The sequence below is a fragment of the Macaca fascicularis genome, chromosome 11 (assembly GCF_037993035.2).
Source record: "Macaca fascicularis isolate 582-1 chromosome 11, T2T-MFA8v1.1".
NCBI classification, from domain to species: domain Eukaryota; kingdom Metazoa; phylum Chordata; class Mammalia; order Primates; family Cercopithecidae; genus Macaca; species Macaca fascicularis.
The window spans coordinates 26723044-26739194 of NC_088385.1; the positions used below are offsets into that span (position 1 = coordinate 26723044).

The 16151-nt window shown below is 38.1% G+C and overlaps 1 protein-coding gene across 19 annotated transcripts in view; it reads right to left on the bottom strand.

The window, feature by feature from the left end:
- The window catches only part of SOX5 (SRY-box transcription factor 5), a 1031820-nt gene that overhangs the window by 472656 nt on the left and 543013 nt on the right, over window positions 1–16151 (bottom strand). Inside the window, exon 6 of one of the 19 annotated variants that reach the window (XM_065523879.2) lies at window positions 4819–4914. The exons of the other annotated variants lie outside the window; for them this stretch is intronic. The gene's annotated coding sequence lies outside the window, so the exon portion shown is untranslated. The remainder of the gene's footprint in view (window positions 1–4818; window positions 4915–16151) is intronic. 19 annotated transcript variants of the gene reach the window in all.

Below are 16151 nucleotides of genomic sequence, written 5' to 3' on the forward strand. Positions count from 1 at the left end.
TTATTACCACCGTCAATCAGAGAATAAAAGCATTCTACAATGGGCCTTGACAGAACCAACTATTCTGATTGTTTCTGCAATGTTGGAAATATGTAAATGAAGACACTCAAGAACACTTTGACACAACAGGTTTAACAGATAGGGCCTAATTATGTCAGTCAGTGGAATTCAATTACCAGGAAGCATAGATGGACATCCTAGTACAGAGCTTGGATTAAATCTGCCTATATATTTTTGAGGTCTAGTTCAAAATAAAAGGATATAAAAGACAAAATATCCAAGCTCTTAATTCCCTGAGATTATTTCTTTAAGGTATTATGACCTCCATTTTAATATTAAGTAAAAAAAAATTATGGACTCTATTGAAAAATATATCATTTTCAATATTACAATTTAAATATTCACATTTTGAATAACTTGCAAGTAAATTCCTATGTTATTAAAGAAGTTCTCTCCCAAAAGACAGATATGGCCAACACTTAACTGGGTAGGTGGTACCCAGTTAACTGGGTAGGAGCCTCTAAAGATGGCTCCCTAATGAACCATGCTTTCCAGTATTCATACCCCTATGGACTCGCATCCTCTTAAGATTGTGTGTTGGCCTTGTGACTCACTTTTAGACCCATAAAATGCAGCAGAAATGATGCTGCATGACTTCCAAGGCTAGGTCATAATACATCTTGCAGCTTCTGTCAAGGTCTTCTGAAATGTTCACTTTGGAGGAAGTCACTTGCCCTGTAAGAGACTGCCATGCTTTGTAAGAGCTAACCATGTAAAGAGGCTGCAGGGAAAAGAAAGATACCAAGCTTACAGCTATTACAGCCAACCTAGCAGACATGTCAGCCATATAAGTGAAGAAACTATCTTGGATATCCAGCCCAGCCATGCCTTCAGATGACTTCAGCCCTGCTGTGATCTGACTACAATGCCGTAAGAGATTCCAGGTGAGACTCATCCAGTTTAACCCAATCAAACATCAGGAGCAGAAGAGAATAACAAATTGTTGTTTAAGCCTCTGAGTGTTGGGGTGATTTTTAATGCATCTCTAGACAAATAGAAATGGGTACTGAGTGGAAAGAATTCAGACTAGGCAGGAATTAGACTTTTTGATTTTTAGGCTGCCATTCACTACTTGTGTGGTCTTATATAAATCAAAACTTACTTGCATCCTATATTTTCATGTGTAAAATGAACAGAGTAGACTACACCTAGGTCAGATCTGAGAGCCACTGAAGAGATTCATGGGTTCTACAAATTACCTCAAATTTAGAGCAGAATGCATGTATATATAAAATTTTGGAGTGACAGGCTCTATGGCTTTCAGCAGATTTTCAAGGGGTTATCAAATTCCAAGAAGAGATTAAAAAGATCAGAGTATCTCTAATGCCTTTGGCTTGAAATGTCCCTTATTTTATGAAAGCCAAAAAGAAAATGGAAGCTTACAGATGGCCTATAGTATTTAGTCAAGAATATTTTTATGATTAAATTTTTTAAACAGATATCAGGTCCCATTATTTAAGAATATGTTTAAATCTGTGCTTGGTCAAAATGGTATTGGGTTTCCACCCATCCCTAATGCCCTCCCCCAGAAATTCCAACTACAAAAACCTACTAAATTAAGGTACAAATTTTGAAAAACTTAAGAAGGGATTATATTGTCAGTCTTGACCTCTTGCAAAGAAGGTATCTTCCAATGCCTAGCATGATCCCATTAGCTGGTATTTTCTTATCTTTATTCAATCATCCAAATCTAGTCCAACCTTTGGATTCAGTTTCCATCAGTAGAAATATAACTATTTTTATGTGTTTCCTAGCAATAAAACAATTTCTCAAAGCAAGAAAATTTACTGAATAACTACAATGTGCCAGAAACTTTTCCATTTATCAATAGATTTGTCAATGTATCCAGAGTCGAGATAAGCTTATTAATTTTTGACCTTTCTCACTACTAGAATATAGTTCCACAGGGGCAAGGATCTGTGTTGGTTTTGCTTCTTCACATATCCCAAGATGCATCCCTAGGATTATGTCTGGCATACAAAGATAATAAATATGTGTAAGATGAATGAATATGTGTGTATGGAGGAGAGAAATTTGAAAAGGAAGTAACTAGCAATAACACATTGGATTGCCTCCTGAGAAATCTGATCCCCATAAGAAAAATGTTATATAGGTAGAAACAGAAATAGAAGGTAGCAGTTGCTTTGCCTAAACTGCACATACAAGAGGCTAAACCAAAGGACACAATCATCATCCAGGGCCAAGGAAGAAAGATAATTTGCACCTTATTTAAAAAATTGCCATTGCTACTAAGTGCTGTGCATTTCTTGGAGAATCTTTCTTTAGAAATTAGAATAATATTCTAGGCTGGGTACTGTGGCTCATGCCTGTAATCCCAGCACTTTGGAAGGCCAAGGCAGGTGAATCACTTGCGGTCAGGGGCTCATGACCAGCTTTGCCAACATGGCGAAATCCCATCTCTACTAAAAATACAAAAAAAAAAAAAAAAAAAAAAAAAAATTAGCCCAGTGTAGTGGCACATGCCTGTAGTCCCAGCTACTCAAGAGGCTGAGGCACAAGAATTGCCTGAACCTGGGAGGCAGAGGCTGCAGTGAGCCAAGAACGTGCCCCTGCACTCCAGCCTGGGTGACAGAGCCATGCTCCGTTTCAAAAAAAAAAAAGAAGAATATTCTGAAATATTAATAGGGTTTAGATGCCAAAGAGACCAGTGAACTAAATCCCAGGGACAACATAATTGTTAAACACTACTTTTGTTTTAAGAAGTTATGTATCAGAAGTATTTATTTTCTAATAAAGGGGAAATCATGACAATGATGCAGCAATAAACTGAAGTAGCCTATTTAGAAAATTGCTTGTAATACAGCAGGGATACTTACATATAGGCAGGATTGCTTATTTGCAGATTATCTACCATTAATCAAATTAAAAAAATAGAAAACAATGTTCCTCATTTGACATACAATTCACATGTGTACATTTCACATGTGTACATGCAAACACACTCACACACACTCGAATTTATTTTACCTAAATACAAGTGGCCACCATGGTGATTCATATCAATAACTTCATAATGGTCTCCTATAGTTTCAGGATTGGGAAATATGTATTATTTTACTAAAATTGTAGATGAGCCCATTGTGACTAAAAATTTCCTTATGTATTTTCTTTCCTAATTCTCTCCCTTCTTTGTATCTATTCTTTCCTTTTTACTTCCTCAAAAGAAGAAGATTCCATATTTTTTGTTAACAACTTTTATTTTGTAGAGTAGGAAGAGATATTGACAGTTCTGGCCCATTTCTTGAGTTATTCCTTTGTGGTAAAAACCTCTTGTTGCTCATTCTTCTTGCTGTGCCTACAACCTGATTCAGGCTTGAGTTGACTGGAGTTAAAATCACCTTAACACTGGAGGCACAGGTTAACAGTGACCATTCTAAAGTAACAGTTAAGGATAGTAAAATAATTTATCTGAAGTGAAACTTATCCCCTATTGCAGTTTATTTATTATCTTGGTCAACTTTTTAAATGATACTTATATTAGGAGTCTTCCTAAATGAATGACTATTAACATGGAACATTCCCTCTGCCAATTGACTAACAAGAGAAAACATTATTGTCTCCTATTAATCGTTGATACAAGTGTAAAAAAAAGAAAAAGTTAAACTGAGATATCGGATGTCAGAATCACATTCAGGTGAACATTTTTCCCAGGACTTCAAATTTTATTCAACAGTTAGAAGTTTATGTGTTCTTTACCCACAGATCACTTTTGCTAACTTTTTTGATTTTGTGAGTAATTACGTACTAATAATACAAAATTTCATCAAGTTGCTGACTTTGGCAGAAAGAAACAGAAATGGTAAATTTCTAGAATCTTAATTTGCAAATGGGTTATTTAGGAGACAAGTGGTTGTTTATTTTTACTTTAAGCAACTTCTTTCCATAGTGACACAAGCAACTAGAATGAAGTGTGTTCCCTTGGCAAAGCAGAATGAAGAAGTCTTGTTCATGAGGGCAGTTTCCAAGTCAACATCACAAAGGTAACTTACATCAGACAGATTTTTCCACACCGGAAAGAGTCCAGAAGACATTCAGGACATGGAAATTTCATATGACATGGAAGTCCTACTGTCTGCAATTGTCAATGAGATGTAAAAACCTGACGAAATGATGGATTTGAATTTTTTTGAAACCCATAATTCACAGTAGATAATTTTAAAGTGAAGGAAAACATTTTGTGATCCATCCTTGCATATCTCTGAATCATCCTTATAACACCATGATTACAAAACCGTAGCCTACAAATCTAGGCTTTGTACTTGTCACCTATGGCTTAATAAATACTACCAGGTACTGCTAGATCTTGTCTGATAAACCTCCAAGGAAATCATAATTGCTTTAGGATGAGAAATCAGCAGGTGGCACTCTTTCCTCTATCCATTTTTAACCACTGTTTTAGGGCAGAATATCAGAGATTACATCCTAAGAGGTGGATACCTAAGGTCTAGGGTGAACGGGCGTAAATCAGTGTTGAAGACAAGAGACGTCACTAGTGCAATGGAGAACTACCAAGCACTTCCTAAATCTATTCAACAGAAGCACCATAAACCTATTCAGTAGAAGCAATATGAACTATTGATAAGTCATATTGATAAGTAGCTGTTGCCATCTCATTTGGTGATCACTTCATTCCCATAAAAAATGAACACATTTGTGGTTCAAAAATTGTGTCTTATCCAACATGAACAAAAAAAGTTTCTGCACATACTAAATCATCTTCACATTTTATTTTCCTACCTTCACAGCATATTATCAATCAAAGCTTTTATAAAGAGATGAGGTTCTGTATGTGACTCTTGTCAAGCTTAAGAGCAGGAACTGGATGGACTGACTCTGCAAACAGATAAGAAAAAATATAATGGTGCCCTCTTAATAAGTACACATTGGAGCTTCAATACTTTCCGTAAAGAAAGCTAGTCTGAGCAGTGTTGACTTAACTGCTATAACTACTTCTCTGTATATCTACGAAACTTACTTTCTTCATAATAAAAAAGAGATATTGAGAACACGTCCCCTCAAAACCTAAGACAGCTTAAAAATTTTAATAAAAAATGTTCATTCGTAGATAAGAAGAGACCATTTCATCTGTCAATTTAAAGAGAGAATTTCTAAAACATATCTGCATATTTAATCTTTGCCATTGCCGAGAGCAACCCTGGTTTCCCAAACTTCAGAAAGATGGTCTAGTTTTTAATGATAATGTGGAATTTGGTAATTTGTCCTTTACATAGTAAAAAAATACTTGGAGAAGATCCTTGTGGAGGGTCTGCTATAGTGAACTCATTTGCATCTGGTCTTATTTGAGAGACTCATGGGAAAACTGCAAAACTAATTTGATTTCCTTCAAGTGCATAACAAATAGAAGACCATTTTTAAGGCTGAAGTTTGAGATATAAAGTAAGGCTTATTATTTTTATCCATAAAATACAGTAAATATTAGAACAAATTAGAATGCCATAGTTTAAATGGTTTTCATAGATTTCTAAGACCACGTATACATCCGATTTCACATGAGATACCCCATTTGGAGCTGCCCAAAGGGTATAGTGGGAATAAGACAAAGCACAGCTGTTCTAGATGGCTAGATGAGTGATAAACACAGAATCAATTTGGGTTGGTATCTTCTTCCCATTTGCAAATAAGACGAGAGAGATGGGTAATACCATTTGAAGAGAAGTGTCTATTAGTCTATTAGTGTAGAAGAACCTGAGAACCCTTCGTGACTTGTAGTTTTTATGAAAAGATTTACTTTCCTTTTATTAGCAATGGATTTCAGAAACAGAACTGATGAGGAGACACCCACAGGTATGAAGCATGGATTCCACAGGGCATTTTAAAATAAGCTAGTTGCTCTTATTTCATCAATGCATTCTATGACTGGAAAGCTCAGATAAGCCAACGTTCCTCTCTTAGAGTCTCCTTTAACTGTATGTCATCACATATAACCTTTCCGGGTAACTACTCGTTATGCATGATGGCATACCAACCTGTGAGAACATGATGGGGAAAGCATTATGCTCATCAGAGGCTGTGGGTTTAGCCAACATGCCTAAAGAAGCCCTGAGATTTCTGAGCCTTTTAGCCTCTTTCAGTTCCTGCTCCATCCTCAGCCCTTTCTCTGGTGACTATGTAAAAGGCAGCAAACAATCTGGCAGCACCACCCATGTCTGAGTGAAGTAAATGGCCACCCTTCTAAAGAATTAAAAGTTTTATGTCCAACAAATGCAACTGGAATTGAGTAGTTAATAAGCCTCGATCTTGGGTAGATTCAATAGGTTTGCTTCATCCATTGAAAAGTCAACTCATACCTCAAACATTGTGTGCTACAATAAAATGGTAGGTTTTGGGAAAGTCACTTGGAGAAAACAAAAGTAGAAAAGTCTAAGTTAAGTTGCATAGACAAAACCTGGACCCATAAGTAGCTTCGTATAATCACTGATTATTTAGTATGAAATTTTAAATGACTCCTTAAATTCACAATCTGGGGGCCTTGTTCCTAATATAGACTACAGCGTGTTGAGAAGCACAGTATATTATTTCATTAAGTGCTTTTTGGGAGAAGGGGATTTAGAGGTAAAACTGCTGGCTTTGTGTGGCAAGGTCATGACCTTTGACAACTTTGGAGCTTATCTCTTTCATGTTCTCACTCACCAGAGACCCCTAACTTGTAGAGGAATCAAGCACATAAGCCTGGGCTAGGCAGATTTCATCATTGCTGTGGAGCTAGGTTCTCTCTTTCCCTCTCTCTCTCTTTCTCTTTCTGTCTCTCTCTCTCTCTTTCTCTCTCTCCCTTTTTTCCCCCTCTAAACAAAACAGATCTGAACTGAGCCAAGGAAACAAAAATGTATTGTTCCTCGCAGATGGAAGCGAGTGTCGCCTAGGTAACCAGATTAATCTCCTTTTTCTCTCCCTTCCTCTCTTGTAGTGCGGTAATCGGTGGGCTCTTTTCACAAAAAAGCCAGCCTCAAAGCTGGGGCTCTAACTAGGTTCCTAATTAGCTGCAATTTACAATGAAGACAACATGATGAGATAATAGAAATTTGCAAAATAATGACATACCTCAGCAAAATATTCCTCCTCCTAAGAACCATTTTTATACAAAAACAATAAAGAGGGCCCTTCTAAAGCAAAGCTGGAAAATGGTGGTGTATTATGTGACACAGAACATTATTGTTCGCCTCTTGTTCCCCCAATCAACAGCTTATTGTTTGGCATCTTAAATAAAAATGACTCAAATACAGGCCACATAATGATCTCCATTGCGCTAATACACTGTATATACTGAGTAGTCAAAAATGTACGGGAGCCAATGCCAGTGGGGCTGGTAAAGTAGCAGGGCCCAGGAAGGTAATTTACAATACAATGCAATAAGCATTATTACTGTTCTTAATCACACGTATCTTTCTGATTCCTGTCAGGATGCAACTCTGACATCAAAAAAGGGCACCCAAAAGGAGGACAGCTAGTTAATGAAATATGATGGATCACATTTGTTTTCATGTGGTGGTTAGCTCAAATGAAGCAGCCTCCAGACTGTTAGCCAACAGTATTCTCTTGTGTGACATCAAAGACTACCATTCAATGGGGGCAGAAAAAAAAATCACAGTAAGACAGCACAGAGGGAGGAGCTCCTAGGAACTGAAAGAACCATTAATAGTAATCTCTACCTTATGTCCAAAAGAACAGAGCATGAGGAAGAAAGGCCAAGGCCAACCAGTCAGTGATTTCACAATGAGGATCATCAGCACCTATGCTGATTTCGCGAGAATGGTGCAGCTAACATGCGGTGGGCGAGATTTCACATTTTGCTACACAGGAGCAATTTGTCACTAGTGACAGGAGGTACATACCCTCGTGCCTTGTCTGAATCAAGATTACAGCACCCTATGAAACATGGAATCCAAATAATAAAACAGAATCCAATGCCATGTTTTGCATCAACAAGAATCATTCATAAATGGCAACAGATTGTCTAACCAATCAGGGGAAAAAAAAACAACCATACACAAAAAGTAAGTCCACATTTGCTTATGGACGAGTAATTGTGAGGAGTACAGCTGCACATACTTGAGAACTAATGGTCCCTGGACTTCCCCATAAATAACTACTGACTAAAAACCAATTGGCCAGGGACAGAAAAAGCATTAACCCCTTGGTCATTTGGCCCTCAGCAACAACAAGACAACTAGATCCCCTCACAGAGTAATTAAAAGGTAACAAGTAGGACAGATTAGAGAAGGTGCCAAATGGGCTCTAATGACTTTGGAGGAAAAATTGTTGTATTTGGTAATAACATTTGCAGAAACGCAAAAAAAAGGGAGACCATCTGGGTATATCACAACCCCAAAGAGTTTGGCATCCGCCTTTTGGAAATGTGGCCATAATATACTGACTTGCATAGGACTATCAACCTTTTCCAAAGTCTTTTTTTTTTTTTTTTTTTTTTTTTTTTTTAAATTGAATCTCAGTCAACAGAGAAAGAGAGCAAAAGGCTGTGACACCGTGCTGAAAACCAAAGATTGGTGATCATAGTTATCTGGGTTTCTGCTTCTAGATTTTCCATAGATTTGATGTTTACTGTAAAATGAGACCTACTCACCAAAACCACTTTACTTTTCAGTTTTATGTAAAACTTACAAGAAATGTTCTTATCCAAAGAATTCACTGAGTGACTCAATATAATATTTTTGGTGGAAATAATGAAAAAGTATGTGTTAAACTATTAACTGACTGTATACAGTGTTGGGACCAGAATGTTTGTGAGGCATTATCAAGACTCTAGTGGCCCCATTTAACAACTCTTTAAACTATCAATAATTGTGTTTGTCTTTTAAAATTGTTTGAGGAATTAATAAGGCAAAGGCACCAATGCATATAAGGTCCTCTTTATCCCTGTGCATTTCTTTTTCAGAAGCTCCCATCCTGACTCAATCCAACAACCTGTCTCTTCTGCACATCCAACCTGAGGTAGCTGAACTCAGCTGGAGAAAATCATGCAACAGGTTAGGCATGGTGGGTCATGCCTGTAATCCCAGCACTTTGGGAGGCTGAGGGAGGCGGATCACTTGAGGCCAGAAGTTCGAGACCAGCCTGGCCAACACGGTGAAACCCCATCTCTATTAAAAATGCAAAAAAAATTTATCAGGGCGTGGTGGTGCACGCCTGTAATCCCAGCTACTTGGGAGACTGAGGCAGGAGAATCACTTGAACACAGGAGGTGGAGGTTGCAGTAAGCCAAGATCGTGCCACTGCACTCCAACCTGACACTCAGTGAAGAGTGAGACTCTATCTCAAATAATAATAATAATAATGATAATAATAATAATAATAATAATAATAATAATAATAAAAAGAAAAGAAAAGAATGCAACTCCACAGACCAGGGCCACTACCCCAGGCAGACCTGTGCTCTTAACCCTATTCAAGAATCTTCTCAGTTGTCCTTTCACACCTCCTTTCACTCATTTTCACAGCTGTCTCCAACCTTCACTATTTTCTTCACTTCTCTATCACCATCATTTTCAGATGACCTCACTTCCCATAGAGATGTACTACCTGCCTCGTCCACACACACATCACTTTCTGCAACCCTCCTTAAAACATCTCTGCCGGAAAGATGCATTATCAGAGGACTAGGCATCTTTCCCTCTGTTTGAGGTTAACCCCCACTAATGATTGGGATCCACTCTGCTCACATTAGCTCAGGATCTTGCTCCATCAGTTTTTCCCAAACCTTCTTTTGTCTTCTGTTCTACCAGCTCATTCTCCTAAACCAATATACACATGCACAAATCAGTCTTATCCTCTTCAATCCTTCCTTCACACCTCCATCTTCCTTTATCTGCCCCCACATCACCTGCTTTCCCAGAGATTCTTCTTTTCAGCCCAGCCTCCCTGATCGTGTCCACTTCACAGCCTCTTCTAAAAGATTCTAAAAGTGAAAATTAGAATTTAAAATATGGACTAAAATACCTTCTCCCTTGCAGTTTGTTGCTGTTTTATCATTTGCTTAGCATTTTTTAACCTGTATTTTTCTATGTATTTATCCATAAACAGCTGAAAATATTTTAGGAAAGAAAAACATAATATTCAACATATCTGATGCATTGGTTTCAAAGTCCTAATTGTGATGAAATTATTAGAATTACAGAAAATCAGGCTTGGAAGGAATCTTAATTTTGCATAAGTTGGAAATGAGACTTCAACACTTTAGGTCATATTTACAAGAGCAGAGGTGGCCGGGTGCAGTGGCTCATGCCTGTAATCCCAGTACTTTGGGAGGCCGAGGCGTGCGGATCACCTGAGGTCAGGAGTTCAAGACCACCCTGACCAACATGGCAAAACCCTACTAAAAATACAAAATACAAAAATTAGCTGGGCATGGTGACATGTGTCTGTAATCCCAGTTTCTCAGGAGACTGAGGCAGGAGAATCTCTTGAACCTGGGAGGTGGAGGTTGCAGTTAGCTGAGATCTCACCCATTGCACTCCAGCCTTGGTGACAGAGAAAGACTGTCTCAAAAAAAAAAAAAAAAAAAAAAAGAAAAAAAAGCAGAGCTATAATCTGGCATGAGGTTCCCTGACTCCCAGTTCAATGTCCTTTCCTCTAGAAATTGAATTATATTCTCTAAAATACTCCCCTTCACACAGAATTCTTATTCAAAAATTAGCAAACACAATATGACATTGATCAATTTAACATATAATCCTGCATTTTTTTGAGACAGGGTCTCACTGTGTAACCCAAGCTGAAGTGTAGTGGCACTATCACGGCTCACTACAGCCTCAACCTTCTGGGCACTAGCAACCGTCCCCCTCCACCACCTGGTAGCTGAGACTACAGCTACATGCCACCATGCCCATCTAATTTTTAGAAAAAAAATACATTGTAGAGATGAGGTCTCACTAAGTTGCCCAGGCTGGTCTCGCATGCCACCATGCCCATCTAATTTTTAGAAAAAAAATATGTTGTAGAGATAAGGCCTCACTATGTTGCCCAGGCTGGTCTCGAACTCCTGAACTCAAGCCATCCTCCTGCCTTGGCCTCCCAAAGTGCTAGGATTACAGGCATGAGCCACCTTGCCCAACTACAATGCATTTAAATAAAAATGCTTTCCAGCCTTTAATTCTTTAGATAATATACAGACATCTCTACCCAAGGGAGGCCTACTAATTTTCATAGATCCAAAACAGAACTAGAAAAATAAATTGCCAAATCTGCGATTGGAAATGAATTACAGATATATAGAATTATAGTTTTAAAGATGAAAGGAACCATAGAGATCCTCTGGGCCAACGTCCTGTTATTTGTTTGTTGTTTGTTTATTCTGAGGCCTGAGTCTCAGAAAGGAAATGGTCATAGAGCAAGTGAACAGCTATGTTTATTTCACACTGCATCTTTGTGTAAAGCTTAAAATATATAGTGATGAAGAGTCAATTTCTCCGAGGTTAGTCAGACACTTGGAGGTGGGAGTAAGTTACCTGTGGAGTTGTACAACAATCCTCACAAGCTCACTGCAACTGCGGTTAATTGAATGTGCCCAGTGTCTCAGAGTTGATTTACTACTCTAAGAAGCCACTTTCTTCCAGGGAAAGGCTTAGTAACTTGGTGAACTGAAGCTCCATTTTACTTAACATCATTTGATCTAGATCTGTAAATTATATTTCCCTCTTAAACTACGAGAAGCAGTTGAGGGAATGGAGGCAATTAATTACTTTTACCGAAGGGGAAAAAGTTATTACTAAAACCTCACGTGGATGCATCCTGGTTCCACACTGTGTGCCAAAGCAAGTTTGGTGAAGCTAAACTATAATTAGGCCCTTTTAGTAATTAAATCCCTTTGAACAAAGTAAAAGAACCATGTGATACTGAATTCTGGAAAATGTAAGTCACATTAGAGTCATTTTTAAACTGATTTACTCCTACAACATCTTGATGAATCAATGTTGAGCAGCCCTTACGTATATCAAAGGCACCAAACTCTATACAACATGTAGATAACTAAGGGTCAAAGTTCTTTGACTTGGGCCTCAACATTAACCAACCCCCGATGGCCCATGATGATGTAGTTCAAATCAATAACTGAAATTATGACTCGAGTAATCCCTTTGATCATTACACCTGAGGTTACTAACACAAACCTGGGTTTCTCTCCACCCTCTTCCAAAGTCAAGACAAGTAAAAACAGACAAAAAGAAACTCTCCCAGTTCAGAATTAACAATGTTCAGGCGGTGCTCTTTACTTAAAGGAAGAAAACAATTAAGTGAAACCTTGAAGTAATCTCATTCTGCCTGTTTAGCCTCTTCATCCCTCAATGTGTGGTTAGCAAGTGTGGCAATCAGGGCTAAGGCCTGCTATCATTCGGCCTTAATTAAAAAAGACACAAGCAGCGGAGCTGTGAATTAGAAATGTAGCTATGCACTACCCCTGATTAATTCGAGGCTCATGTTGGATTAATAACTCCAAACAAAGAACAAAAGGAAATTGTTATGCGAATTGCAGCCCTCCCAGGCCAGACAAAGGTCAAATCACAGGATTTCAATTTCATCCGGAGTCGCTTAATCAACTCCCTCGGAAGGAAGACCATATGTAGTTCTGAAAGCTACCCATTGTAGTCCTCTTGTCACTGGACCTGAGAGACGGCACAGTCATCCTCTCAAACGATTCTCAATCGCTTCTCTTCTTTCCCCTTTAATATGACAAAAACATCATTATTACCAGTGATTAAAGAAACAAGAGATCTGCCCTGCAGAAACCATCCCAACAACTGCTGGTTTATGGAGTGAGTTGGACACTGTTGGCACAAAGCCTGCAGACTTTGCTCCTTTTCCTGAGAAAGGTCTTCACCAGCAGCGACAGAGTCACAACCACCACAGAAGCGAGTGACATCATTGGCAGGGCATTGGGAAGGTTTTGTCACTCCACTACATTTACTGAGAGATGACGATAATAACTCTGCCTATTAAACACAAACGAAGTGCCTGGAAGGTACAGTCCAGGAGATTTCAGAAGGCATCAGAAGACAGGGCTCTCTCCTATGGCTGAGTAGAAGCTCTGCATGAGATGGGGACAGAGGTCTAAGTGGCTCAGGAGACCTGAAGGGCAATGACAACCACACACCCCTACCCCAGCAGTTCTAGTTTCACCCACATTTGGGGTTTTCTTCTCTTGGAGACTGCACTAAGGTCTAATGTAGGCTGAGAATGGCTGACTCTCATTAGCAAGAAGGGATTAAGTGGTTTGAAGATGTGATGACTTACACTACAGCATTAACACTTCTCACCCTGTCAACACCAACGAGCTATTAATGGTAAACTCTCAGGACCATTACAACCTTGTCCTGTATAATCAAGACCCAGCGTTCCTCAAATGAAATTCTAGCAAACTAGATGGTTCTTTCAAATGACAAAATAATAATCTTCAGAGATTTTAATATGAGAATTCCAAGATAGCCCTTTGGCCTAATGGAATCAGCACCAGTATCTTATGATAATGATGGCAAATGTGATCCTTCTATGAGGTGATTCACTGGGGTGATTCACGGGAGTGCTGAATGAAATACACTTTGTCAGACAGAGGCTCATCATCGCAGATTGTCAGAATTTGTATCATCCAATGTGATGTGGCAGAATTCTCAGCCTCTGCCTTCTTCAAGGAATGCAATAATAGTTGTCACCTTCATGTATTCTACACTTAGTCATTTGGGGAATTCATTTATTCCTCTGAATTCCTAGTGCTTTGGCGGGACTTCTCTTATTGAACATATTATTTTCTTATGTATATCATGTTATTCATTCACTTCTTTATCTCTTATTCATTGAACAAGTATTTATTGAGTGCCCACTATGTGTCAGGCACTACACTAGGCACTGGAGATAAAAGGTTATCTAATAGCAGACAACATTCTTGCTGACACGGTCTTTACAGTTCAGTCAGTGAGACAGATCATAAACAAATGCAAAGTCATAATATGCCACGTGTTATTTAGGAGAATACATGATAGCATAGGTTTTAACCTATTAAGGCTGTGAGAAATTTCCCTGAGGAAGTGACACTTTTTTCTCAGATATAAAGTAAGAGTATAAGTTGAACTTGATGAAAAGAGAGACAACAGAGGCAGAGCCTCTCGTCTGAGGGAGCATGACAAGTGGATTAGTGTGAAAGGGACATGTGTCTAGAACTTAGGTGGCAAGGCAGAGAGCAGAGCAAGATTAGTCTAAAGAGGTAGCACCCTAGAACAAAATAGCAGCCTTGTAGGCCATGTTAAGAATGCTGGTGTCATCCTGAATACAGGAGGAAACATCTAAAATACTGTAAGTGGAAGTAGTCAAGATACAATCATAACTGTGTAGCCATTGTAATTTGCCTACCATTCTACAAAATCTCTAGTAGTTAAAAACAGTTCACTGGTGTCCCTTCCCAGTGCCAAGCACAATGCTTTGCACAACAGAGTGGCATCTTGCTCCCAAGGATTGGCAGGGCTGATTCAGTTTTATATTATTGCTCCATACACGTCGCCATGCCTAAGCCATAAGCATGGTTGAAGAGGATGGTCCTCTTAGCAAGAGGAGAACCATTCCTTAATTTAATTTTCCACTAAATTAAACTGAAAAGCATTTTAGTATACTGCTTGAATGGTGAATACACCAATGAATGAATAAATGGCTTTAATACTACACTGGAAAATGGCATTTGCAATCACTGAGGACATTAGCGCCCCCAACAAACTTCTGACCATAGGTAAAAAAACTGGTATGCTTTGCTCCTTAAAATTGTATTGCTATTGTTTGGGTTGGATGACTTCTCAAGGTAAAATGATAATTTCTACCTCCCGAGATATTCAAAAGTGTAATGGCAGTGCTTTTTCCAAATCAACCCCATATCTGAAACATAAAGTCTGCTATTTCAATTTAATGGCTATCAAAAAAGTTACACATTTATCTGTGAATCATAATTCCCAGGGAGCATTTATGCAAGCCATGTTCGTTATGTGACATACAACGATCAAATAATGAGCACATTCACGAAGCACATTCAGATGTTTGTTACACATGATAGAACAGCTGCATCAACAGAGCTTTCTGAGGATTATTCTTCAAGTTTCTTCTTAAAGCCACTTCATTTCCTTTCCAAAAACCAGTATTACTTGATCTGCATATTTAAGACAAACCTCAGAAATTGGATGAATGTTAAATTTTTCATATTAGTTTGAAACCCAGAGAAGCTGTCCAAATCCCAGTTATAAAATGTATAATTATCTTGTAGACAGTTTAAGTCTTACAGCGTCTGATTGGAGAAGGAAAATTTATCTCAATACAGAACTTATCGACTCTTTTAGATAGTTTGTAAACATTACTTCAAAACACACTCAACAAAATAAGTGATCAACTTAATTGCTAAATCTCATTGTTCCTTTTACTGAGTTTTGACATTGGCACAGGCAGTGGTAAATTAGGGGTCATCTAAACATGTATTTTTAGAGTTGACATGGAGGAATGATAAAAGTGATTCCCCATTAATTGATCAATTAAATGTCATAAACTCAGCTACATATACATTTATTTGTCTGTTCTATTTATCTTTTAAAAACTGAGCCATGTGCTGCAGGTATCTGTTTATTAATTCATTCATTATTTACTGCATGATTGCTAGGTACTGTGACTATAGCAGTCAACAAAATAAACATAATCCCTGCCCTCGGGATGCTTTCATTATCTCTTGGACATGTGAGGAAAATGTGGGGAAAAAATGTGAAAAGAAGTCAATTATCTTTACATGTCCTGTTATCATATGTAAAGTGGTAGACCCATGCTTTTGAAATCCAGAGTCTCAGATTTTAAGTATGCTGTTATTTTTTTCTTAATATAGTGTAACTGCAATAAGCATTTAGCCAGGCAGTCTCATGTTAGAAATTAATTTAGGCTAAGATAGGTTATTTTGAGGAGATTATTTAATAAGTTATTAAAATACAAAGAAGCAAATTATTGCTCAGTATTTTGGAATATAATGAAAAATGGAATACAATGGTCAAAAGCAGTTAATTTTACTTTCCAGGACAGCAGACTTCTAT